Source organism: Salmo salar, chromosome ssa07 (genome assembly GCF_905237065.1).
Source record: "Salmo salar chromosome ssa07, Ssal_v3.1, whole genome shotgun sequence".
In the NCBI taxonomy this organism is placed as follows: Eukaryota; Metazoa; Chordata; class Actinopteri; order Salmoniformes; family Salmonidae; genus Salmo; species Salmo salar.
In genome coordinates this window covers 1,707,628-1,735,109 of record NC_059448.1, presented here as the reverse complement: position 1 = coordinate 1,735,109, position 27,482 = coordinate 1,707,628, and the positions used below count along the sequence as shown (strand labels likewise).

The 27,482-nt window shown below is 45.2% G+C and overlaps 1 protein-coding gene across 2 annotated transcripts in view; it reads left to right on the top strand.

The window, feature by feature from the left end:
• Positions 1-7,304: 7,304 nt before the first annotated feature.
• Positions 7,305-27,482, top strand: part of LOC106595244 (TSC22 domain family protein 4) — a 119,867-nt gene continuing 99,689 nt past the window's right edge. Inside the window, exon 1 of one of the 2 annotated variants that reach the window (XM_045721397.1) lies at positions 7,305-7,844. The gene's annotated coding sequence lies outside the window, so the exon portion shown is untranslated. Of the gene's footprint in view, positions 8,014-27,482 lie in introns of both variants that reach the window. The other variant, XM_045721396.1, reaches the window with a different exon arrangement.

The window sequence follows — 27,482 nt, the reverse complement described above, 5'->3', positions numbered from 1 at the left end:
CGAGGGGGGGCGGTCTGTGCATATATGTAAACAACAGCTGGTGCACAAAATCTAAGGAAGTCTCTAGATTTTGCTCGCCTGAAGTAGAGTATCTTATGATAAGCCGTAGACCACACTATTTGCCAAGAGAGTTTTCATCCATACTTTTCGTGGCTGTTTATTTACCACCACAGACAGATGCTGGCACTAAGACCGCACTCAGCCAGCTGTATAAGGAAATAAACAAACTGGAAACCACTCACCCAGAGGCGGCGCTCCTAGTGGCCGGAGACTTTAATGCAGGGAAACTTAAATCAGTCTTACTAAATTTCTATCAAAATGTTAAATGGGCAACCAGAGGGGGATAAAATCTAGAAATAAAAAATTATTATTATTTCACCTCTATTTAACCAGGTAGGCCAGTTGAGAACAAGTTCTCATTTACAACTGAAACCTGGCCAAGATAAAGCAAAGCAGTTCGACACAAACAACAACACAGAGTTACACATGGAATAAACAACAACACAGAAATACAACACATGGAATAAACAAATGTATAGTCAATAACACAATAGAAAAAGTCTATATACAGTGTGTTCAAATGGCGTCAGGAGGTAAGGCAATAAATAGGCCATAGTAGTGAAGTAATTAGAATTTAGCAAATTAACACTGGAGTGATAGATGAGCAGATGATGATGTGCAAGTAGAAATACTGGTGTGCAAAAGAGCAGAAAGTAAATAAAAACAATATGGGGATGAGGTAGGTAGATTGGGTGGGCAATTTACAGATGGGCTGTGTACAGCTGCAGCGATTGGTTAGCTGCTCAGATAGCTGGTGCTTAAAGTTAGTCTCCAACTTCAGCGATTTTTGCAATTCGTTCCAGTCATTGGCAGCAGAGAACTGGAAGGAAAGGCGGCCAAAGGAAGAATTGGCTTTGGGGATGACCAGTGAAATATACCTGCTGGAGCGCGTGCTACGGGTGGGTGTTGCTATGGTGACCAGTGAGCTGAGATAAGGCGGGGCTTTACCTAGCAAAGACTTATAGATGACCTGGAGCAAGTGGGTTTGGCGACGAATATGTAGTGAGGGCCAGCTGACGAGAGCGTACAGGTCGCAGTGGTGGGTGGTGCATGGGGCTTTGGTGACAAAATGGATGGCACTGTGATAGACTTTACAAAATAGCCTCCAACACTCTACTCAGCAAATTGGATGCAGTCTATCACAGTGCCATCCGTTTTTTTTTGTTGCACTCAATGTATATAGACTTTTTCTATTGCATTATTGACTGTATGTTTGTTTATTCCATGTGTAACTCTGTGTTGTTGTTTGTGTCACACTGATTTACTTTATCTTGGGCAGGTCACAGTTGTAAATGAGAACTTGTTCTCAACTAGCCTACCTGGTTAAATAAAGGTGAAATAAAAATTAAATTAAAATTTGATTTGACAGTTGCACCTTGTGTTAGGACCAATAAAATACCTCTAAAATGTGCAGTTTTGTCTCACAACACAATGCCACAGCTGTCTCAAGTTTTGAGTGAGCGTGCAATTGGCATGCTGACACCAGGAATGTCCCCCAGAGCTGTTGCCATTTCTCTACCATAAGCAGTTTTAGAGAATTTGGCAGTATGTCCACCTGGCCTCACAGCGGCAGACCACATGTATGGTGTGGTGTGGGCGAGCGGTGTGCTGATGACATTGTAAACAGAGTGCCCCGTGGTGGTGGGGTTATGGTATGGGCCCCATGGTGGAGGTAGGGTTATGGTATGGGCCCCATGGTGGAGGTGGGGTTATGGTATGGGCCCCATGGTGGAGGTGGGGTTATGGTATGGGCCCCATGGTGGAGGTAGGGTTATGGTATGGGCCCCATGGTGGAGGTGGGGTTATGGAATGGGCCCCATGGTGGAGGTGGGGTTATGGTATGGGCCCCATGGTGGAGGTAGGGTTATGGTATGGGCCCCATGGTGGAGGTAGGGTTATGGTATGGGCCCCATGGTGGAGGTGGGGTTGTGGTATGGGCCCCGTGGTGGAGGTAGGTTTATGGTATGGGCCCCATGGTGGAGGTAGGGTTATGGTATGGGCCCCATGGTGGAGGTGGGGTTATGGTATGGGCCCCATGGTGGAGGTAGGGTTATGGTATGGGCCCCATGGTGGAGGTGGGGTTATGGTATGGGCCCCATGGTGGAGGTAGGGTTATGGTATGGGCCCCATGGTGGAGGTAGGGTTATGGTATGGGCCCCATGGTGGAGGTAGGGTTGTGGTATGGGCCCCATGGTGGAGGTAGGTTTATGGTATGGGCCCCATGGTGGAGGTGGGGTTATGGTATGGGCCCCATGGTGGAGGTAGGGTTATGGTATGGGCCCCATGGTGGAGGTGGGGTTATGGTATGGGCCCCATGGTGGAGGTGGGGTTATGGTATGGGGCAGGCATAAGCTACGGACAATGAACACAATTACATTTTATCGATGGCAATTTGAATGCACAGCGATACCGTGACGAGATCCAGAGGCCCATTGTCGTGCCATTCATCCACCACCATCACCTCATGTTTCAGCATGATAATACACGGCCCCATGTCGCAAGGATCTGCACACAATTCCTGGAAGCTGAAAATGTCCCAGTTCTTCCATAGCCTGCATACTCACCAGACATGTTACCAATTGAGCATGTTTGGGATGCTCTGGATCAACGTGTACGACAGCGTGCTCCAGTTCCCGCCAAGGTATCTGTGACCAACAGATGCATCTCTGAATTCCCAGTCATGTGAAATCCATAGATTAGGGCCTATGAATTTATTTCAATTGACTGATTTCCTTATAAGAACTGTAACTTGAAATTGTTGCATGTTACCATTATAATGTGGTTTAGTATAAAAGCCTAACCAGTATTTTGTGATTTAGGTTCATTTCCTTTATGGGCACATTGCCGATGTTGTTAATGTTTACTTTGCTACCGGTAGAAACTCTGTACAGTTAGTACCTAATGTACTTTCTTTCTCCAACCAACGTAGGCCTAGTTATCAAGTTAGCTGATATTATCGCCTTTTCAACATTGTTTTAAAGAGTGTTTAATCACGATTGCCGCTGACAGACATGACAGGCTACATTGATTGATGGACCACGCCAAATTGGCTAGCTAGCTAATAACAATGCAATGCCATGCTGCGGGCCCACAGAGAAAAACTGGAGAGTGCCTTCACAGCAGCCAACCTTAGGCTAGCCTGGCAAACCATGAAGGGTATGGCCGGCATGTCGGCACCCCGCTAACATATGGAATTGTTTTAAGATGGTTATACCAAGGCTCATTTAGCTATTTGATTTTTTTTTATTTAATACCCCTTAAGGTATCAAAAAAAGGATACGAAAAGGATTTGATGAAACATTGAATTCGGTCATATTGCTATTATCCCATAGAAATGTATTGAATAACAGATTCAATACATGGAACAACAGACAGTACCCCAACAAATCTAAAGGAAGTTTGTTGTGAAGTGTCTGAGGGATGTAAGAAAGATCAGGAAACTATTTTATTTTTATAACAACTATTTAACCTCGAATTTTAGGCAGTAAACTACTTCCATACAGTGGTGCAACTTTGGTTTTAGAAGTGAGGGGGACATATAATATATATGTATATATATATATACATACAGTACCAGTCAAAAGTTTGGACATACCTACTCATTCAAGGGTTATTCTTTATTTTTACTATTTTCTACATGGTAGAATAATAGCGAAGACATCAAAACTATGAAATAACACATATGGAATCATGTAGTAAGCAAAAAAGTGTTAAATGAAAATATATTTTATAAGTTGCCACCCATTGCCTTGATGACAGCTTTGCACACTCTTGGCATTCTCTCAACCAGCTTCATGAGGTAGTCACCTGGAATGCATTTCAATTAACAGGTGTGCCTTGTTAAAAGTTAATTTGTGGAATTTCTTTCCTTCTTAATGCATTTGAGGCAGTTGTGTTGTGACAAGGTAGGGGGATATACAGAAGATAGCCCTTTTTGGTAAAAGACAAAGTCCATATTACGGCAAGAACAGGTCAAATAAGCAAAGAGAAACGACAGTCCATCATTAATTTAAGACATGTAGGTCAGTCAACATGTAAAATTTTGAAAGCCGTCATTGTAAATAAAAGTTTGTTCTTAACTGACTTGCCCAGTCCACCTTCACAGTCCACCCATCCATACCCCACAAGACATGCCACCAGAGGTCTGTTTGAACTACTGTCACACAGCTCAGACACCCATCCATACCCCACAAGACATGCCACCAGAGGTCTGTTTAAACTACTGGCACACAGCTCAGACACCCCATACATACCCCACAAGACATGCCACCAGAGGTCTGTCTAAACTACTGGCACACAGCTCAGACACCCCATACATACCCCACAAGACATGCCACCAGAGGTCTGTTTAAACTACTGGCACACAGCTCAGACACCCATACATACCCCACAAGACATGCCACCAGAGGTCTCTTCACAGTGCCCAAGTCCAGAACAGACTATGGGAGGAGCACAGTACTGCATAGAGACATGACTACATGGAACTCTATTCCACATCAGGTAACTGATGCAGCAGGAGAATTAGATTTAAAAAAATATATATATTAAAAAAACACCTTACAGGGAGGACTGTGAAGCAACACAAACACAGACACACGCACACACACACACACACACACACACACACACACACACACACACACACACACACACACACACACACACACACACACACACACACACACACACACACACACACACACACACACACACACACGCACCATACACACACATAGATTTAGTACTGTAGATATGTGGTAGTGGTGGAGTAGGGGCCTGAGGGCACACAGTGTGTTGTGAAATCTGTGAATGTATTGTAATGTTTTTTAAATTGTATAAACTGCCTTAATATTGCTGGACCCCAGGAAGAGTAGCTGCTGCCTTGGCAGGAACTAATGGGGATCCATAATAAACCCCAGGAAGAGTATCTGCTGCCTCGGCAGGAACTAATGGGGATCCATAATAAACCCCAGGAAGAGTAGCTGCTGCCTTGGCAGGAACTAATGGGGATCCATAATAAACCCCATGAAGAGTAGCTGCTGCCTTGGCAGGAACTAATGGGGATCCATAATAAACCCCAGGAAGAGTAGCTGCTGCCTTGGCAGGAACTAATGGGGATCCATAATAAATACAAATACAAATGTGTCTAAAAAATGTAATTGATGGTTAAAGTAATTGAACCATTGTCAAATGCACCGTTAAAGATGCACTATGCAGAAATCGCTCTGCCATTTCCTGGTTAATAAAATTGTAATAGTTCGCCTAATTTAAGTTTATGTGACAAAACAAGCCGTCATTGTGTAGATAATCATTGTACCATCTAAACCGCTGGTGAATATATTTTCCATATACAAAAATATTGTAGTTTCAGCTGTACAAAACTGTAAGTAAAAGACATAAAAACTAAACTTCAGAACAGGAAGCATAGAAATAGAGCACATAGAACAGATCTAACACTTCTTAGACTTGCTTTCAATGCGAATGAAAGAGCTATAATTCACATTTCTATGTGAATTTGGTCAGATTACCCAAAAAGTTACATATTGTATCTTTAATTGGTTTAAGAATTTAAAGTGTTTTTTGATGTGAACCGTTTGTGAACTCGTTTTTGCCATTGGGCACCAGACTCCAGAGTCCTTTATTTCAGAGTTGTGTCAATGAGGTGGTCGGATTTAAATTGGCTACCATTTATCACATAGTTGGTGTGGGCTGAAATGTGTAGGCTGAAATGTGTAGGCTGAAATGTGTAGGCTAAAATGTGTAGTCTGAAATGTGTAGGCTAAAATGTGTAGGCTGAAATGTGTAGGCTGAAATGTGTCATCAAAAAACACGGCAGACATTGTATGAATTAAACAAATGTATATCTTCATTCTCAGCTACAATTATTTGAATGATTCAATGGGTGTTTTGTGCACAAAAGTGATGACTAAAGTGTCTTATTAGGAATATTCAAATCTGACTTCTCTAAGTGGCCATGTTTGTAAATGGTCTTTCTGGGCATCAGTTAAACTGCAGCGCTGAAGCAAAAATGTAGGAGCCGTCGAAACCGTGCTTCTAGACAGGTGTTGTGCCGAAAATCTCCCCCTGCCATAATTCTCTCACCAGGTAGGCTAGTTGAGAACAAGTCCTTTATTTAACCAGGTAGGCTAGTTGAGAACAAGTCCTTTATTTAACCAGGTAGGCTAGTTGAGAACAAGTCCTTTATTTAACCAGGTAGGCCAGTTGAGAACAAGTCCTTTATTTAACCAGGTAGGCTAGTTGAGAACAAGTCCTTTATTTAACCAGGTAGGCTAGTTGAGAACAAGTCCTTTATTTAACCAGGTAGACTAGTTGAGAACAAGTTCTCATTTACAACTGCGACCTGGCCAAGATAAAGCAAAGCAGTGTGACACAAACAACAACACAGAGTTACACATGGAATAAACTAACATTCATTGCTGCCACTTGCTTGCTAGTTGAGATTTCTGCTCTTCATTCCGTTGTCAGTTTAGCCAACATTTCACTCATCTTAGTAACAGAAAGCATTTTTGTCTGCAGTTTTCGGTTTGGCTATTTGTTTCATGTGTATGTCGCGGTTCTAGCTTGTATGGCGTTCTGGGCGAACCTCCCCTTCAGCGCTCGCCGGCCCGCACCCGGTGCCCCCTTGCCCTGGCCAACCCCCCCCGCACCCGGTGCCCCCTTGCCCTGGCGCCCGCCGGCCCGCACCCGGTGCCCCCTTGCCCTGGCGGGCCTCCCCCCCGCCGGCCCGCACCCGCCCCAGGCGGACCTCCCCCCCGCCGGTCCGCGCCCGCCCCTGGCGGCAAGATGCCCATGTCGCCTGCACCTAAATCCTTCACCGATTTTGTATTAGTCTATAAATAAATCTCTTTGCCAAAATTCGTCATCTCTCCCATGTCTTATTCGACTAGTATTTTTGAAAGTGTAAGGATAATAATTCAGCCATAGTTGTTCTGAAATGTTCATTGCTTGCCAACATTTTACTCCTTCCTCTATGTTTAATATAACACACATACATTATTTATTCATTTCGGTTGCCTATCCTGACTAAGTTTGTTCTATAGAAAGTATTTGACTCTGATGTGTGTCACAGAAAGTATTTGTGGGGGGGGAGAATTCTGTCAGGGGGAGATGTTCGGCACACCGGACCCCTTGCAGCTAACACCTGGAAGGCTGTAGTAATCTGACCTGGCCAGCAGGGGTCACCAGGGCACCATAAACACGAGGCTCCACAGGGGCGTAACTTCCGGGTTTAGAAAAGTTGTCAACAGTTTGCTAAATAGAAAAACATGTAGCTAGATACTGAGACCAGACCCGTCTTTTTTCCAGCAGAGAAAGAGAGACGGGGAAGGAGTGACTGAAGACAGACAGACGGCGCCGCTGCGGAAAGCAGAAGTAGTTAGTTACAGTAGTTAACTAGCTAGCTAGAATGTTTAGCTACTGTAGCTAGTTAGCTAACTTGTGTTGTGATAAGTACCAGGCAAGCTAAACACGGGCTGGTGTGTGTGATAACTCCAGCCTGCTCTCCCTCTCCGGGACCACACTGCTGATGCCGGTCCCGACCGGGGCTCCATGGAAGAGCTGCTAGCACAGGACGGAACAAGGAACGGGACTGTAACCGACTCTCCTCACCCCTGCCCGGCCAAGCCCTCTGCCCGGTACGGTCCCTGCTCATCTCTCTGGTCCAACGGGATATTTTTACCGTGGGGTGAGCCTGGAAACGGGAGCTGCGAGCGGCGATGGGGTCAGAAGTACTTTTCCAACTTTTTCTACAACTTTTATGAAAGGTCATTATAATAAAGTTTAGATTTATTTATACCTCCATCAAACTGGTTAAGGTTATGCAGTGTGTTAGTCCAGCAGTGATGTAGCTATCTCATATAGAAGACACGGCTGAACCCCAGGAACTCTGCATACTGCTGCTACTTCCGCTACAGAACCCAGATCCGGGACAAGGTACGTCATCTTTTGCCTGAAACAAATTTCACCAAGAAGGAAAAAAATACTTTTAAATAAAGTTGTGCAAGAGAGAGGAGAGTGAGATTTTAATTGAGGGACACGATGAAATGGCACAATGGTGTGCAACTGCAGCCCCCAATGTGGACTTCCTCTATGTGCAGGAAGGAGTATTGCATTGGTTCCTGCATGAACCCCCACCCAATAGTATGACACTTTTGAATGTGGGTCAAAAGGGAAATAAAAGTATTCTGCGTTTTTTTTCACTGGTAGACAGTATCCTTCGCTCCCGCCATGCTGAACACCTGCCCTCACCATCGAACTGCAGGAAAACAGTGCCCGACAAGCGAGGGCAACACCGCCGTGCCCGACAAGCGAGGGCGACACCGCCGTGCCCGACAAGCGAGGGCGACGCCGTGCCCGACAAGCGAGGGCGACACCGCCGTGCCCGACAAGCGAGGGCGAAGGACACTGTCTTCCAGTTGCCCCTGTCTCCCGCTAGTACAGAAGGCGGGAAGCTGGGAAAACACAGTGTGCTAGCTAGTTAGCAACACCGCTGTGCCTGACAGGCTGGGGCGGAGGACACTGTCTACCGGTGTTGCCCACCGCTAGCTACTCCGGTAGGCAGGAGGCGGGGGCTAGTTAGCTAGCTTGCTAGTTAGCTAGCACATGGTGTCGGCTCACACCTGCTGTGTACCGGAGTCCTCCTTATGACTAGTTGGCTAAGCTAACACGGTGTCCTTCGCTCCTGCCTGCCGAACACCTGTCGTCGCTGTCTTTAACTGAATTGCGGGAAAACGGTGCACGACAGGCGGGTGCGAAGGACACTCTACCGGTGTGTGCTAACGTTAGCCAGCTACCGTTGTCACCCCACTACTTCTTCTGTGGGGTTTATCGGTGGTTGCATTACCGCCATCGACTGTACTGGAGCGCCGTGCCTCCCGCCTATGTACTGTAGTCCTAGTTAAAACATGTACCAATACAAGTCTAAAGAGGGGTTCCTACAGATTCTGAATGCTCAACTTGTGGGCTGCAGTTGCTCCCTTCTCAAATGGCTCGGATGCGTGTTGATGTGTCACGCCTTGTGCTGCGTAGAGGGTCCATTGTGGGTTATGACTGATGACGTCACTGAGCGGAATTAATTTCAAGCACATAGCTGAGTGATTGTTGAACCGGTAAGTAGTGTAGCCGCGGAGAGGGAGAGTAGGATAAGAGCGTCTGCTAAATGACGTAAATGTAAGTGTCGAACCCTACCCCTTTAGGGTTCGCAGTAGGTTAGTACTACGCTGGTCGACTCATATCCGTCCTCTATGAAGACCCTTGCCCTCAGAAGGGCTGTAGTAGATACTGTACTGTCTATGTATCCCATCTATGGAGACTACTGCTAACCCTACTGTATATCATGGTCCACTATGAAGACCGGTGTTGTAAAGTACTACTGTAGTATCTATATTTGGTGAAACCTATTGCTCCTCTAAATATCACCATGTGTACTTAATTAATTTATATTTCAAGATATTGATGAAGCCTAACTGCTAAAAATACACTTTTGATTTGTAAAGTTCAAAATAGTCTGGCAGCCCAACTGATTGGCAAATGTACTACAAATTAAGAAATCATGTGACTTAATAAAATATACTATGAAACAAAGATACATTTATATAAAGAAAGATAATAAAAAGCTTTGGACTACCTTAAATTAAATTCTGGGATAAAAGCCAACTCGACTCCATTGTTCATTGAATCAGATGGCTTATTCATCACACAGCCCACTGATATTGCAGACTACTTGAATTACTTTTTCAGTAAATAAATTGACAACAGACTTTCAGCACGCTTATAGGGAAGGACACTCAACAAGCACAGCACTTACACAAATGATTGATGATTGGCTGAGCGAAATTGATGATAAAGTGATTGTGGGGGCTGTCTGTTAGACTTCAGTGCAGCTTTTGACATTATCGATCATAGTCTGCTGCTGGAAAAACGGATGTGTTATGGCTTTACACCCCCTGCTATAATGGCTTAACACCCCCCTGCTATAATGGCTTAACACCCCCCTGCTATAATGGCTTTACACCCCCCTGCTATAATGGCTTTACACCCCCCTGCTATAATGGCTTAACACCCCCTGCTATAATGGCTTTACACCCCCTGCTATAATGGCTTAACACCCCCTGCTATAATGGCTTTACACCCCCTGCTATAATGGCTTTACACCTCCTGCTATAATGGCTTTACACCCCCTGCTATAATGGCTTTACACCCCCTGCTATAATGGCTTTACACCCCCTGCTATAATGGCTTTACACCCCTGCTATAATGGCTTTACACCCCCCTGCTATAATGGCTTTACACCCCCTGCTATAATGGCTTTACACCCCCTGCTATAATGGCTTTACACCCCCTGCTATAATGGCTTAACACCCCCTGCTATAATGGCTTAACACCCCCTGCTATAATGGCTTAACACCCCCTGCTATAATGGCTTTACACCCCCTGCTATAATGGCTTAACACCCCCTGCTATAATGGCTTTACACCCCTGCTATAATGGCTTTACACCCCCTGCTATAATGGCTTTACTCCCCCTGCTATAATGGCTTTACACCCCCCTGCTATAATGGCTTTACACCCCCTGCTATAATGGCTTTACACCCCCTGCTATAATGGCTTTACACCCCCTGCTATAATGGCTTTACACCCCCCTGCTATAATGGCTTTACACCCCCTGCTATAATGGCTTTACTCCCCTGCTATAATGGCTTTACTCCCCCTGCTATAATGGCTTTACTCCCCCTGCTATAATGGCTTTACACCCCCTGCTATAATGGCTTTACACCCCCTGCTATAATGGCTTTACACCCCCTGCTATAATGGCTTTACACCCCCTGCTATAATGGCTTTACACCCCCTGCTATAATGGCTTTACACCCCCTGCTATAATGGCTTAACACCCCCTGCTATAATGGCTTAACACCCCCTGAACACAGAGGGTGTTCTTTAATGGAAGCCTCTCCAACATAATCCAGGTAGAATCAGGAATTCTCCAGGGCAGCTGTTTAGGCCCCTCGCTTTTCCCCCCATTTTTACTAACGACATGCCACTGATTTTGAGTAAAGCCAGAGTGTCTATCTATGCGGATAACAACACTATACACGTCAGCTACTACAGCGACTGAAATGACTGCAACACTTAAAGAGTTGCAGTTAGTTTCAGAGTGGGGGGCAAGGAATACGTTTGCCCTAAATATTTCTAAAACTAAAAGCATTTGTATTTGGGACAAAACATTCACTAAACCCTAAACCTCAACTAAATCTTGTAATAAATGTGAAAATTGAGCAAGTTGAGATGACTAAACAGCTTGGAGTAACCCTGGATTGTAAACTGTCACGGTCTAAACATATTGATGCAACAGTGGCTAAGATTTATTTGTGTTTTTTATTTAACCTTTATTTAACTAGGCAAGTCAGTTAAGAACAAATTCTTATTTACAATGACGGCCTAGGAACAGTGGGTTAACTGCCTTGTTCAGGGGCAGAACGGCAGATTTTTACCTTGTCAGTTCGGGGATTCAATCTAGCAACCTTTCGGTTACTGGCCCAACGCTCTAACCGCTAGGCTACCCTGTCGCCAAGATGGTGAAGTCTGTCCATAATAAAGCGCTGCGATGCCTTCTTAACATCACTCAACAAGGCAGGTCCTACAGGCCCTAGTTTCTACCTTCTTAACAACACTATCAACAAGGCAGGTCCTACAGGCCCTAGTTTCTACCTTCTTAACAACACTATCAACAAGGCAGGTCCTACAGGCCCTAGTTTCTACCTTCTCAACAGCACTATCGTCAAGGCAGGTCCTACAGGCCCTAGTTTCTACCTTCTGAACAACACTATCAACAAGGCAGGTCCTACAGGCCCTAGTTTCTACCTTCTCAACAGCACTATCAACAAGGCAGGTCCTACAGGCCCTAGTTTCTACCTTCTTAACAACACTATCAACAAGGCAGGTCCTACAGGCCCTGGTTTCTACCTTCTTAACAGCACTATCAACAAGGCAGGTCCTACAGGCCCTAGTTTCTACCTTCTGAACAACACTATCAACAAGGCAGGTCCTACAGGCCCTAGTTTCTACCTTCTTAACAGCACTATCAACAAGGCAGGTCCTACAGGCCCTAGTTTCTACCTTCTTAACAGCACTATCAACAAGGCAGGTCCTACAGGCCCTAGTTTCTACCTTCTGAACAGCACTATCAACAAGGCAGGTCCTACAGGCCCTAGTTTCTACCTTAACAACACTATCAACAAGGCAGGTCCTACAGGCCCTAGTTTCTACCTTCTTAACAACACTATCAACATGGCAGGTCCTACAGGCCCTAGTTTCTACCTTCTTAACAACACTATCAACAAGGCAGGTCCTACAGGCCCTAGTTTCTACCTTCTTAACAACACTATCACCAAGGCAGGTCCTACAGGCCCTAGTTTCTACCTTCTTAACAACACTATCAACAAGGCAGGTCCTACAGGCCCTAGTTTCTACCTTCTTAACAACACTATCAACAAGGCAGGTCCTACAGGCCCTAGTTTCTACCTTAACAACACTATCAACAAGGCAGGTCCTACAGGCCCTAGTTTCTACCTTCTTAACAACACTATCAACAAGGCAGGTCCTACAGGCCCTAGTTTCTACCTTCTTAACAGCACTATCAACAAGGCAGGGCCTACAGGCCCTAGTTTCTACCTTCTTAACAACACTATCAACAAGGCAGGTCCTACAGGCCCTAGTTTCTACCTTCTTAACAACACTATCAACAAGGCAGGTCCTGCGGTTCAAAGTGGCACCGTCATGGAATGCCACCTTTCCAACAAGTCAGCGTGTCAAATTTCTGCCCTGCTAGATCTGCTCCCCGGTCAACTGTAAGGGCTGTTATTGTGAAGTGGGAATGTCTAGGAGCAACAACGGCTCAGCCATGACGTGGTAGGCCACAGAACGGGTCCGCAGAGTGCCATGGGTTCTAACTAGAACAGTTAACTCTACAGTCTGTATTCTAACTAGAACATAGAGTAGTTAACAACTGTTCTAGTTAGAATCCAGACTGTAGAGTTAACACATTGCCTATACTAACTCTTAACACAGAGTGTTCCTGCCTGACTAGATGGTCAGGTGTTAGTTAGTGTAGTGATGTTCCTGCCTGACTAGATGGTCAGGTGTTAGTTAGTGTAGTGATGTTCCTGCCGGACTAGATGGTCAGGTGTTAGTTAGTGTAGTGATGTTCCTGCCTGACTAGATGGTCAGGTGTTAGTTAGTGTAGTGATGTTCCTGCCTGACTAGATGGTCAGGTGTTAGTTAGTGTAGTGATGTTCCTGCCTGACTAGATGGTCAGGTGTTAGTTAGTGTAGTGATGTTCCTGCCTGACTAGATGGTCAGGTGTTAGTTAGTGTAGTGATGTTCCTGCCTGACTAGATGGTCAGGTGTTAGTTAGTGTAGTGATGTTCCTGCCTGACTAGATGGTCAGGTGTTAGTTAGTGTAGTGATGTTCCTGCCTGACTAGATGGTCAGGTGTTAGTTAGTGTAGTGATGTTCCTGTCTGACTAGATGGTCAGGTGTTAGTTAGTGTAGTGATGTTCCTGCCTGACTAGATGGTCAGGTGTTAGTTAGTGTAGTGATGTTCCTGCCTGACTAGATGGTCAGGTGTTAGTTAGTTAGTTAGTTAGTGATGTTCCTGCCTGACTAGATAGTCAGGTGTTAGTTAGTGTAGTGATGTTCCTGCCTGACTAGATGGTCAGGTGTTAGTTAGTGTAGTGATGTTCCTGCCTGACTAGATGGTCAGGTGTTAGTTAGTGTAGTGATGTTCCTGCCTGACTAGATGGTCAGGTGTTAGTTAGTGTAGTGATGTTCCTGTCTGACTAGATGGTCAGGTGTTAGTTAGTGTAGTGATGTTCCTGCCTGACTAGATAGTCAGGTGTTAGTTAGTGTAGTGATGTTCCTGCCTGACTAGATGGTCAGGTGTTAGTTAGTTAGTAGTAGTGATGTTCCTGCCTGACTAGATGGTCAGGTGTTAGTTAGTGTAGTGATGTTCCTGCCTGACTAGATGGTCAGGTGTTAGTTAGTGTAGTGATGTTCCTGCCTGACTAGATGGTCAGGTGTTAGTTAGTGTAGTGATGTTCCTGCCTGACTAGATGGTCAGGTGTTAGTTAGTGTAGTGATGTTCCTGCCTGACTAGATGGTCAGGTGTTAGTTAGTTAGTGATGTTCCTGCCTGACTAGATGGTCAGGTGTTAGTTAGTGTAGTGATGTTCCTGCCTGACTAGATGGTCAGGTGTTAGTTAGTGTAGTGATGTTCCTGCCTGACTAGATGGTCAGGTGTTAGTTAGTGTAGTGATGTTCCTGCCTGACTAGATGGTCAGGTGTTAGTTAGTGTAGTGATGTTCCTGCCTGACTAGATGGTCAGGTGTTAGTTAGTTAGTTAGTGTAGTGATGTTCCTGTCTGACTAGATGGTCAGGTGTTAGTTAGTGTAGTGATGTTCCTGCCTGACTAGATGGTCAGGTGTTAGTTAGTGTAGTGATGTTCCTGTCTGACTAGATGGTCAGGTGTTAGTTAGTGTAGTGATGTTCCTGCCTGACTAGATGGTCAGGTGTTAGTTAGTTAGTTAGTGTAGTGATGTTCCTGTCTGACTAGATGGTCAGGTGTTAGTTAGTGTAGTGATGTTCCTGTCTGACTAGATGGTCAGGTGTTAGTTAGTGTAGTGATGTTCCTGCCTGACTAGATGGTCAGGTGTTAGTTAGTGTAGTGATGTTCCTGCCTGACTAGATGGTCAGGTGTTAGTTAGTGTAGTGATGTTCCTGCCTGACTAGATGGTCAGGTGTTAGTTAGTTGTAGTGATGTTCCTGCCTGACTAGATGGTCAGGTGTTAGTTAGTGTAGTGATGTTCCTGCCTGACTAGATGGTCAGGTGTTAGTTAGTGTAGTGATGTTCCTGCCTGACTAGATGGTCAGGTGTTAGTTAGTGTAGTGATGTTCCTGCCTGACTAGATGGTCAGGTGTTAGTTAGTTAGTGATGTTCCTGCCTGACTAGATGGTCAGGTGTTAGTTAGTTAGTGTAGTGATGTTCCTGCCTGACTAGATGGTCAGGTGTTAGTTAGTGTAGTGATGTTCCTGCCTGACTAGATGGTCAGGTGTTAGTTAGTGTAGTGATGTTCCTGCCTGACTAGATGGTCAGGTGTTAGTTAGTGTAGTGATGTTCCTGCCTGACTAGATGGCCAGGTGTTAGTTAGTTAGTGTAGTGATGTTCCTGCCTGACTAGATGGTCAGGTGTTAGTTAGTGTAGTGATGTTCCTGCCTGACTAGATGGTCAGGTGTTAGTTAGTGTAGTGATGTTCCTGCCTGACTAGATGGTCAGGTGTTAGTTAGTGTAGTGATGTTCCTGCCTGACTAGATGGTCAGGTGTTAGTTAGTTAGTGATGTTCCTGCCTGACTAGATGGTCAGGTGTTAGTTAGTGTAGTGATGTTCCTGCCTGACTAGATGGTCAGGTGTTAGTTAGTGTAGTGATGTTCCTGCCTGACTAGATGGTCAGGTGTTAGTTAGTGTAGTGATGTTCCTGCCTGACTAGATGGTCAGGTGTTAGTTAGTGTAGTGATGTTCCTGTCTGACTAGATGGTCAGGTGTTAGTTAGTGTAGTGATGTTCCTGCCTGACTAGATGGTCAGGTGTTAGTTAGTTAGTGTAGTGATGTTCCTGCCTGACTAGATGGTCAGGTGTTAGTTAGTGTAGTGATGTTCCTGCCTGACTAGATGGTCAGGTGTTAGTTAGTGTAGTGATGTTCCTGTCTGACTAGATGGCCAGGTGTTAGTTAGTGTAGTGATGTTCCTGCCTGACTAGATGGTCAGGTGTTAGTTAGTGTAGTGATGTTCCTGCCTGACTAGATGGTCAGGTGTTAGTTAGTGTAGTGATGTTCCTGCCTGACTAGATGGTCAGGTGTTAGTTAGTGTAGTGATGTTCCTGCCTGACTAGATGGTCAGGTGTTAGTTAGTTAGTGATGTTCCTGCCTGACTAGATGGTCAGGTGTTAGTTAGTGTAGTGATGTTCCTGCCTGACTAGATGGTCAGGTGTTAGTTAGTTAGTGATGTTCCTGCCTGACTAGATGGTCAGGTGTTAGTTAGTTAGTGTAGTGATGTTCCTGCCTGACTGTACAGGTGTTCCATTGCATCAACCAATGGAATTTACTGCTCAGTCTGGCATCAGATTGTTACACCATGTGATGTGGTTAGCTGGCGTGTTCAACACCGTGTGATGTGGTTAGCTGGCGTGTTCAACACCATGTGATGTGGTTAGCTGGCGTGTTCAACACCGTGTGATGTGGTTAGCTGGCGTGTTCAACACCATGTGATGTGGTTAGCTGGCGTGTTCAACACCGTGTGATGTGGTTAGCTGGCGTGTTCAACACCGTGTGATGTGGTTAGCTGGCGTGTTCAACACCATGTGATGTGGTTAGCTGGCGTGTTCAACACCATGTGATGTGGTCAGCTGGCATCAAATGTATTTATAAAGCCCTTCTTACATCAGCTGATATCTCAAAGTGCTGTACAGAAACCCAGCCTAAAACCCCAAACAGCAAGCAATGCAGGTGTAGAAGCACGGTGGCTAGGAAAAACTCCCTAGGAAAAACTCCCTAGAAAGGCCAAAACCTAGGAAGAAACCTAGAGAGGAACCAGGCTATGAGGGGTGACCAGTCCTCTTCTGGCTGTGCCGGGTGGAGATTATAACAGAACATGGCCAAGATGTTCAAATGTTCATAAATGACCAGCATGGTCAAATAATAGTAATCACAATGAACAGTTCAGGGTTCCATAGCCGCAGGCAGAACAGTTGAAACTGGAGCAGCAGCACGGCCAGGTGGACTGGGGACAGCAAGGAGTCATCATGCCAGGTAGTCCTGAGGCATGGTCCTAGGGCTCAGGTCCTCCTCCGAGAGAGAGAGAATTAGAGAGAGCATACTTAAATTCACACAGGACACTGGATAAGACAGGAGAAATACTCCAGATATAACAGACTGACCCTAGCCCCCTGACACATAAACTACTGCAGCATAAATACTGGAGGCTGAGACAGGAGAGGTCAGGAGACACTGTGGCCCCATCCGATGATACCCCCGGACAGGGCCAAACAGGCAGGATATAACCCACCCACTTTGCCAAAGCACAGCCCCCACACCACTAGAGGGATATCTTCAACCACCAACTTATTATCCTGAGACAATGCCGAGTATAGCCCACAAAGATCTCCGCCACCCCACTAGAGGGATGTCTTCAACCACCAACTTATTATCCTGAGACAAGGCCGAGTATAGCCCACAAAGATCTCCGCCACGGCACAACCCAAGGGGGGCGCCAACCCAGACAGGAAGACCACATCAGTGACTCAACCCACTCAAGTGACGCACCCCTCCTAGGAACGGCATGGAAGAACACCAGTAAGCCAGTGACTCAGCCCCTGTAATAGGGTTAGAGGCAGAGAATCCCAGTGGAGAGAGGGGAACCGGCCAGGCAGAGACAGCAAGGGCGGTTCGTTGCTCCAGAGCCTTTCCGTTCACCTTCACACTCCTGGGCCAGACTACACTCAATCATAGGACCTACTGAAGAGATAAGTCTTCAGTAAAGACTTAAAGGTTGAGACTGAGTCTGCGTCTCTCACATTGGTAGGCAGACCATTCCATAAAAATGGAGCTCTATAGGAGAAAGCCCTGCCTCCAGCTGTTTGCTTAGAAATTCTAGGGACAATTAGGAGGCCTGCGTCTTGTGACCCTAGCTTACGTGTAGGTATGTACGGCAGGACCAAATCGGAAAGATAGGTAGGAGCAAGCCCATGTAATGCTTTGTAGGTTAGCAGGTAAACCTTGAATTCAGTCCTTGCCTTAACAGGAAGCCAGTGTAGGGAGGCTAGCACTATGAGTAATATGATCACATTTTTTTGGTTCTAGTCAGGATTCTAGCAGCCGTATTTAGCACTAACTGAAGTTTGTTTAGTGCTTTATCCGGGTAGCCGGAAAGTAGAGCATTGCAGTAGTCTAACCTAGAAGTAACAAAAGCATGGATACATTTTTCTGCATCATTTTTGGACAGAAAATTTCTGATTTTTGCAATGTTACGTAAATGGGGGAAAAAAGCTGTCCTTGAAACAGTCTTGATATGTTCTTCAAAAGAGAGATCAGGGTCCAGAGTAACGCTGAGGTCCTTCACAGTTTTATTTGAGACGACTGTACAACCATCCAGATTAATTGTCAGATCAAACAGAAGATCTCTTTGTTTCTTGGGACCTAGAACAAGCATCTCTGTTTTGTCCGAGTTTTTAAAAGTAGAACGTTTGCAGCCATCCACTTCCTTATGTCATACAGGTTTCCAGCGAGGGCAGTTTTGGGGCTTCACCATGTTCACCAGCAGCACTAAGATCTAGGAGCACGAGGACAGATGCAGAGCCTCGGTCTGACGTCATTAAAAGGTCATTTACCACCTTCACAAGTGCAGTCTCAGTGCTATGATGGGGTCTAAAACCAGACTGAAGCGTTTCGTGTACATTGTTTGTCTTCAGGAAGGCTGAGAGGAATGAGAGGAATGGGAGATTCGATAGAGGCCGATTTAGTTTTTTAAAATATTTTCTGCGTCAAGGTTTGGCTTTTTCAAGAGAGGCTTTATTACTGCCACTTGTAATGAGTTTGGTTCACATCCGGTGGATAGAGAGCCGTTTATTATGTTCAACATAGGAGGGCCAAGCACAGGAAGCAGCTCTTTCAGTAGTTTAGTTGGAATAGGGTCCAGTATGCAGCTTGAAGGTTTAGAGGCCATGATTATTTTCATCATTGTGTCAAGAGATGTAGTACTAAAACACTTGAGTGTCTCCCTTGATCCTAGGTCCTGGCAGAGTTGTGCAGATTGGTGGTTAGCTGGTGTGTTCAACACCTATCCAGCTGTTGTGAAATCTCATGTGTCTGTAATGGAGTCAAGCAGGAAACCACCGGTTTCTTCTTAATCAGAATCATGTAGTAATGTTGACGGTAAACTGCCTCAACTAGGCTGCACAACCTGTATTCACTCACACACACACACACACACACACACACACACACACACACACACACACAGCAGCGCTCGAAATTAAGGGCGTCCTGTTGTCCCGGGACGATAAAAATATGTCTGGGACGGTTCAAAACAACAGAGGTTTCACACTAAAATGTTAAACGCAGACGAGGCTGATGAAACGGCTCATTTAGCTTAAAAGTTGATCAAGTATGAATAATTCACGTACAAGCACAGCAATGTGTTCACTGGTCTATTTCGGTTATGGAAATGTATGACATTAGGCCTATTTGCCCAACATTGGGATGATTTTCTATTAGAATGCCTGTCTGTGGTCCGCCGGCACGGAGGTTTCCTGTGCCGGGTGCTGTGGCGTTTTCCTTGTCTGTAGGCTATGGCTCGCTACTGTGGAATTCAGGAACTGAATGCACACTAAAATGTGCAAAGTATTTCTGCGTCACTATGCCTGGTCGGGGGGCTGAGTGCATGTGAAGAGCTGAGTGACAGCTACAGTTTTAGAAGCACAGGCATAAAAATGTGTTTAATTTACCTGAAACTGAAGTGAGACTGTTGGCTATTTACATGATTTTTTCAGATGCTAGGTTGATTTTCAATGTTTGAGTTTCAACTGGGAAGAGAAGCAATGCAGACACTAGTCAGCAGGCTCTTGATCTCACAGGCACAAACATGACTTGCATTACCACGGTAACCTCCCGCCCTTTAAAGGGGCAGGTGAACATTTTTCTCATATTTTGGTTAAAAGACTCTGTTCGCAATCTTTTTTTAAAGAAATTCAACAATATACCACATTACTTCTCACCAGTAATACATGTATTGTTTTAGAAACATTACAAAGCACATCCAGTTTGTGTGTAATTTTACTGGAAAACAATATTTGTCTGGTTTAAAAAAAAGGCTGGTAGACCAAAAATAACATTTTAGGCTCTGGCCATTAGCAAGTTGTGGTGCTCAAAAAGGTCACGGTGACCATTATTCAGTGACGAGGGTGAAGCAGAGGAAGTGATCGCTGGGAAACACACTAGTTATTTAATGTATATTGTTGGGTTCTTTAATGAGGCAGCTGTTGGTGGAATGTATATAACTTCAGTTTATTCAGTAACCACTTCACAATAACATTGGTCTCTCTTAGATATATCTTAAATAAGCATGCCCCATTCAAAAAATATAGAACTAAGAGTAGACGTAGCCCTTGGTTCACCCCAGACCTGACTGCCCTCGACCAGCACAGAAACATCCTCTGGCGTACTGCATTAGCATCGAATAGCCCCCGCAATATGCAACTTTTCATGGAAGTCAGGAACCAATATACACAGGCAGTTAGGAAAGCAAAGGCTAGCTTTATCAAACAGAAATGTGCATCCTGTAGCACTAATTCCCAAAAGTTGAGACACTGTAAAGTCCATGGAGAATAAGAGCACCTCCTCCCAGCTGCCCACTGCACTGAGGCTAGGAAACTCTGTCACTACCGATAAATTTACGATAATCGATAATTTCAATAAGCACTTTGCTACGGCTGGCCATGCTTTCCACCTGGCTACCCCTACCCCGGTCAACAGCTCTGCACCCCCAGCTACTCGCCCAAGCCTCCCCCATTTATCCTTCACCCAAATCCAGATAGCTGATGTTCTGAAAGAGCTGCGAAATCTGGATCCCTACAAATCAGCCGGGCTAGACAATCTGGACCCTCTCTTTCTAAAATTATCCGCCAAAATTGTTGTAACCCCTATTACTAGCCTGTTCAACCTCTCTTTCGTATCGTCTGAGGTCCCCAAAGATTGGAAAGCTGCTGCGGTCATCCCCCTCTTCAAAGAGGGAGACACTCTAGACCCAAACTGTTATAGACTTATATCCATCCTGCCCTGCCTTTCTAAGGTCTTCGAAAGCCAAGTTAACAAACAGATCACCAACCATTTCGAATCCCACCGTACCTTCTCCGCTATGCAATCTGTCTTCAGAGCTGGTCATGGTTGCACCTCAGCCACGCTCAAGGTCCTAAATGATATCATAACCTCCAACAATAAAATACAGCACTGTGCAGCCGTCTTCATCGACCTGGCCAAGGCTTTCGACTCTGTCAATCATCGCATTGTTATCGGCAGACTCAAAAGTCTTGGTTTCTCAAATGACTGCCTCGCCTGGTTCACCAACTACTTCTCTGATAGAGTTCAGTGTGTCAAATCGGAGGGCCTGTTGTCCGGGCCTCTGGCAGTCTCTATGGGGGTACCACAGGGTTCAATTCTCGGGCCGACTCTTTTCTCTGTATATATCAATGATGTCGCTCTTGCTGCTGGTGATTCTCAGATCCACCTCTATGCAGACGACACCATTCTGTATACATCTGGCCCTTCTTTGGACACTGTGTTAACTAACCTCCAAATGAGCTTCAATGCCATACAACTCTCCTTCCGTGGCCTCCAACTGCTCTTAATTAAATGCTTGTAAAACTAAGTGCATGCTCTTCAACTGATCGCTGCGCCCGCCCGTCTAGCATCACTACTCTGGACGGTTCTAACTTAGAATATGTGGACAACTACAAATACCTAGGTGTCTGGTTAGACTGTAAACTCTCCTTCCAGACTCACATTAAGCATCTCCAATCCAAAATTAAATCTAGGATCGGCTTCCTATTTCGCAACAAAGCCTCCTTCACTCTTGCTGCCAAACATACCCTCGTAAAACTGACCATCCTACCGATCCTCGACTTCGGCGATGTCATCTATAAAATAGCCTCCAACACTCTACTCAGCAAATTGGATGCAGTCTATCACAGTGCCATCCGTTTTGTCACCAAAGCCCCATATACTACCCACCACTGCGACCTGTACGCTCTCGTTGGCTGGCCCTCACTACATATTCGACGCCAAACACACTGGCTCCAAGTCATCTATAAGTCTTTGCTAGGTAAAGCCCCGCCTTATCTCAGCTCACTGGTCACCATAGCAACACCAACCCATAGCACGCGCTCCAGCAGGTATATTTCACTGGTCATTCCCAAAGCCAATTCCTCCTTTGGCCGCCTTTCCTTCCAGTTCTCTGCTGCCAATGACTGGAACGAATTGCAAAAATCACTGAAGCTGGAGACTTATATCTCCCTCACTAGCTTTAAGCATCAGCTGTCAGAGCAGCTTACCGATCACTGTACCTGTACATAGCCCATCTGTAAATAGCCCATCTGTACATAGCCCATCTGTAAATAGCTCACCCAACTACCTCATCCCCATATTGTTATTTATCCTCTTGCTCCTTTGCACCCCAGTATCTCTACTTTCACATCATCATCTGCACATCTACCACTCCAGTATTAATGCTAAATCGTAATTATTTCACCTCTATTTATTGCCTTACCTCCCTACTCTTCTACATTTGCACTCACTGTACATTGATTTTTCTATTGTGTTATTGACTGTACCTTTATTACCATGTAACCATGTAACTCTGTGTTGTTGTTTGTGTCGCTCTGCTTTGCTTTATCTTGGCCAGGTCACAGTTGTCAATGAGAACTTGTTCTCAACTGGCCTACCTGGTTAAATAAAGGACTTGTTCTCAACTAGCCTACCTGGTTAAATAAAGGACTTGTTCTCAACTGGCCTACCTGGTTAAATAAAGGACTTGTTCTCAACTAGCCTACCTGGTTAAATAAAGGACTTGTTCTCAACTGGCCTACCTGGTTAAATAAAGGACTTGTTCTCAACTGGCCTACCTGGTTAAATAAAGGACTTGTTCTCAACTAGCCTACCTGGTTAAATAAAGGACTTGTTCTCAACTGGCCTACCTGGTTAAATAAAGGTGAAATAAATATATATTGTATACATGTTCAATTAATAAATTATAATTATTAATCATGTTATTGTTTGTCTGTTTTCATTAAGATGCAAAAAAAATTAATATTGAATGTAATTTATGTTATATAGTCTCTGTCCCAGGGCCCATGTGGGTGGGTGGGTGAGCCCATGTGGGTGGGTGGGTGGGTGAGCCCATGTGGTGGGTGGGTGGGTGAGCCCATGTGGGTGGGTGGGTGAGCCCATGTGGGTGGGTGGGTGAGCCCATGTGGTGGGTGGGTGGGTGAGCCCATGTGGGTGGGTGGGTGAGCCCATGTGGTGGGTGGGTGGGTGAGCCCATGTGTGTGGGTGGGCCCATGTGTGTGGGTGGGCCTATGTGTGTGGGTGGGCCCATGTGGGTGGGTGGGCCTATGTGTGTGAGTGGGCCTATGTGTGCCTCTGCCCAGTCATGTGAAATCTATAAATTGTGGCCTAATTTATTTATTTATTTCAATTGACTGATTTCCTGATATGATTGATTTCCTGATATGACTGATTTCCTGATATGACTGATTTCCTGATATGACTGATTTCCTGATATGATACTGTAACTCAGTAAAATGGTTGAAATTGTTGCATGTTGCATTTCTATTTTTGTTCAGTATATACAGTCTGGTCCTGTTCTCCACAGACAGGACAGACCAGGCAGAGGACTATATAGATGTTAGGACAACAGGACCAGACAGAGGACTATATAGATGTTAGGACAACAGGACCAGGCAGAGGACTATATAGATGTTAGGACAACAGGACCAGACAGAGGACTATATAGATGTTAGGACAACAGGACCAGACCAGACAGAGGACTATATAGATGTTAGGACAACAGGACCAGACAGAGGACTATATAGATGTTAGGACAACAGGACCAGACCAGACAGAGGACTATATAGATGTTAGGACAACAGGACCAGACCAGACAGAGGACTATATAGATGTTAGGACAACAGGACCAGACAGAGGACTATATAGATGTTAGGACAACAGGACCAGACCAGGCAGAGGACTAAATAGATGTTAGGACAACAGGACCAGACCAGACAGAGGACTATATAGATGTTAGGACAACAGGACCAGACAGAGGACTATATAGATGTTAGGACAACAGGACCAGGCAGAGGACTATATAGATGTTAGGACAACAGGACCAGGCAGAGGACTATATAGATGTTAGGACAACAGGACCAGACCAGACAGAGGACTATATAGATGTTAGGACAACAGGACCAGACAGAGAACTATATAGATGTTAGGACAACAGCACCAGACAGAGGACTATATAGATGTTAGGACAACAGGACCAGACAGAGGACTATATAGATGTTAGGACAACAGGACCAGACAGAGGACTATATAGATGTTAGGACAACAGGACCAGACAGAGGGCTATATAGATGTTAGGACCAGACCAGGCAGAGGACTATATAGATGTTAGGACAACAGGACCAGACCAGACAGAGGACTATATAGATGTTAGGACAACAGGACCAGACAGAGGACTATATAGATGTTAGGACAACAGGACCAGACCAGACAGAGGACTATATAGATGTTAGGACAACAGGACCAGACCAGACAGAGGACTATATAGATGTTAGGACAACAGGACCAGACAGAGGACTATATAGATGTTAGGACAACAGGACCAGACCAGGCAGAGGACTATATAGATGTTAGGACAACAGGACCAGACCAGACAGAGGACTATATAGATGTTAGGACAACAGGACCAGACAGAGGACTATATAGATGTTAGGACAACAGGACCAGACCAGGCAGAGGACTATATAGATGTTAGGACAACAGGACCAGACCAGACAGAGGACTATATAGATGTTAGGACAACAGGACCAGACAGAGGACTATATAGATGTTAGGACAACAGGACCAGACCAGGCAGAGGACTATATAGATGTTAGGACAACAGGACCAGACAGAGAGGACTATATAGATGTTAGGACAACAGGACCAGACAGAGGACTATATAGATGTTAGGACAACAGGACCAGACAGAGGACTATGTAGATGTTAGGACAACAGGACCAGACCAGACAGAGGACTATATAGATGTTAGGACAACAGGACCAGACCAGACAGAGGACTATATAGATGTTAGGACAACAGGACCAGACCAGACAGAGGACTATATAGATGTTAGGACAACAGGACCAGACCAGACAGAGGACTATATAGATGTTAGGACAACAGGACCAGACCAGGCAGAGGACTATATAGATGTTAGGACAACAGGACCAGGCAGAGGACTATATAGATGTTAGGACAACAGGACCAGACCAGACAGAGGACTATATAGATGTTAGGACAACAGGACCAGACAGAGGACTATATAGATGTTAGGACCAGACCAGGCAGAGGACTATATAGATGTTAGGACAACAGGACCAGACCAGACAGAGGACTATATAGATGTTAGGACAACAGGACCAGGCAGAGGACTATATAGATGTTAGGACAACAGGACCAGACCAGACAGAGGACTATATAGATGTTAGGACAACAGGACCAGACCAGGCAGAGGACTATATAGATGTTAGGACAACAGGACCAGACAGAGGACTATATAGATGTTAGGACAACAGGACCGGACCAGACAGAGGACTATATAGATGTTAGGACAACAGGACCAGACCAGACAGAGGACTATATAGATGTTAGGACAACAGGACCAGACCAGACAGAGGACTATATAGATGTTAGGACAACAGGACCAGACCAGACAGAGGACTATATAGATGTTAGGACAACAGGACCAGACCAGACAGAGGACTATATAGATGTTAGGACAACAGGACCAGACCAGACAGAGGACTATATAGATGTTAGGACAACAGGACCAGACAGAGGACTATATAGATGTTAGGACAACAGGACCAGACAGAGGACTATATAGATGTTAGGACAACAGGACCAGACCAGACAGAGGACTATATAGATGTTAGGACAACAGGACCAGACAGAGGACTATATAGATGTTAGGACAACAGGACCAGACAGAGGACTATATAGATGTTAGGACAACAGGACCAGACCAGACAGAGGACTATATAGATGTTAGGACAACAGGACCAGACCAGACAGAGGACTATATAGATGTTAGGACAACAGGACCAGGCAGAGGACTATATAGATGTTAGGACAACAGGACCAGACCAGGCAGAGGACTATATAGATGTTAGGACAACAGGACCAGGCAGAGGACTATATAGATGTTAGGACAACAGGACCAGACCAGACAGAGGACTATATAGATGTTAGGACAACAGGACCAGACCAGACAGAGGACTATATAGATGTTAGGACAACAGGACCAGACCAGGCAGAGGACTATATAGATGTTAGGACAACAGGACCAGACAGAGGACTATATAGATGTTAGGACAACAGGACCAGACCAGACAGAGGACTATATAGATGTTAGGACAACAGGACCAGACCAGACAGAGGACTATATAGATGTTAGGACAACAGGACCAGACCAGACAGAGGACTATATAGATGTTAGGACAACAGGACCAGACCAGACAGAGGACTATATAGATGTTAGGACAACAGGACCAGACAGAGGACTATATAGATGTTAGGACAACAGGACCAGACAGAGGACTATATAGATGTTAGGACAACAGGACCAGACAGAGGACTATATAGATGTTAGGACAACAGGACCAGACCAGACAGAGGACTATATAGATGTTAGGACAACAGGACCAGACAGAGGACTATATAGATGTTAGGACAACAGGACCAGACAGAGGACTATATAGATGTTAGGACAACAGGACCAGACCAGACAGAGGACTATATAGATGTTAGGACAACAGGACCAGACCAGACAGAGGACTATATAGATGTTAGGACAACAGGACCAGACCAGACAGAGGACTATATAGATGTTAGGACAACAGGACCAGACCAGACAGAGGACTATATAGATGTTAGGACAACAGGACCAGACCAGACAGAGGACTATATAGATGTTAGGACAACAGGACCAGACCAGACAGAGGACTATATAGATGTTAGGACAACAGGACCAGACAGAGGACTATATAGATGTTAGGACAACAGGACCAGACAGAGGACTATATAGATGTTAGGACAACAGGACCAGACAGAGGACTATATAGATGTTAGGACAACAGGACCAGACCAGACAGAGGACTATATAGATGTTAGGACAACAGGACCAGACAGAGGACTATATAGATGTTAGGACAACAGGACCAGACAGAGGACTATATAGATGTTAGGACAACAGGACCAGACCAGACAGAGGACTATATAGATGTTAGGACAACAGGACCAGACCAGACAGAGGACTATATAGATGTTAGGACAACAGGACCAGACAGAGGACTATATAGATGTTAGGACAACAGGACCAGACCAGACAGAGGACTATATAGATGTTAGGACAACAGGACCAGACCAGACAGAGGACTATATAGATGTTAGGACAACAGGACCAGACCAGACAGAGGACTATATAGATGTTAGGACAACAGGACCAGACCAGACAGAGGACTATATAGATGTTAGGACAAC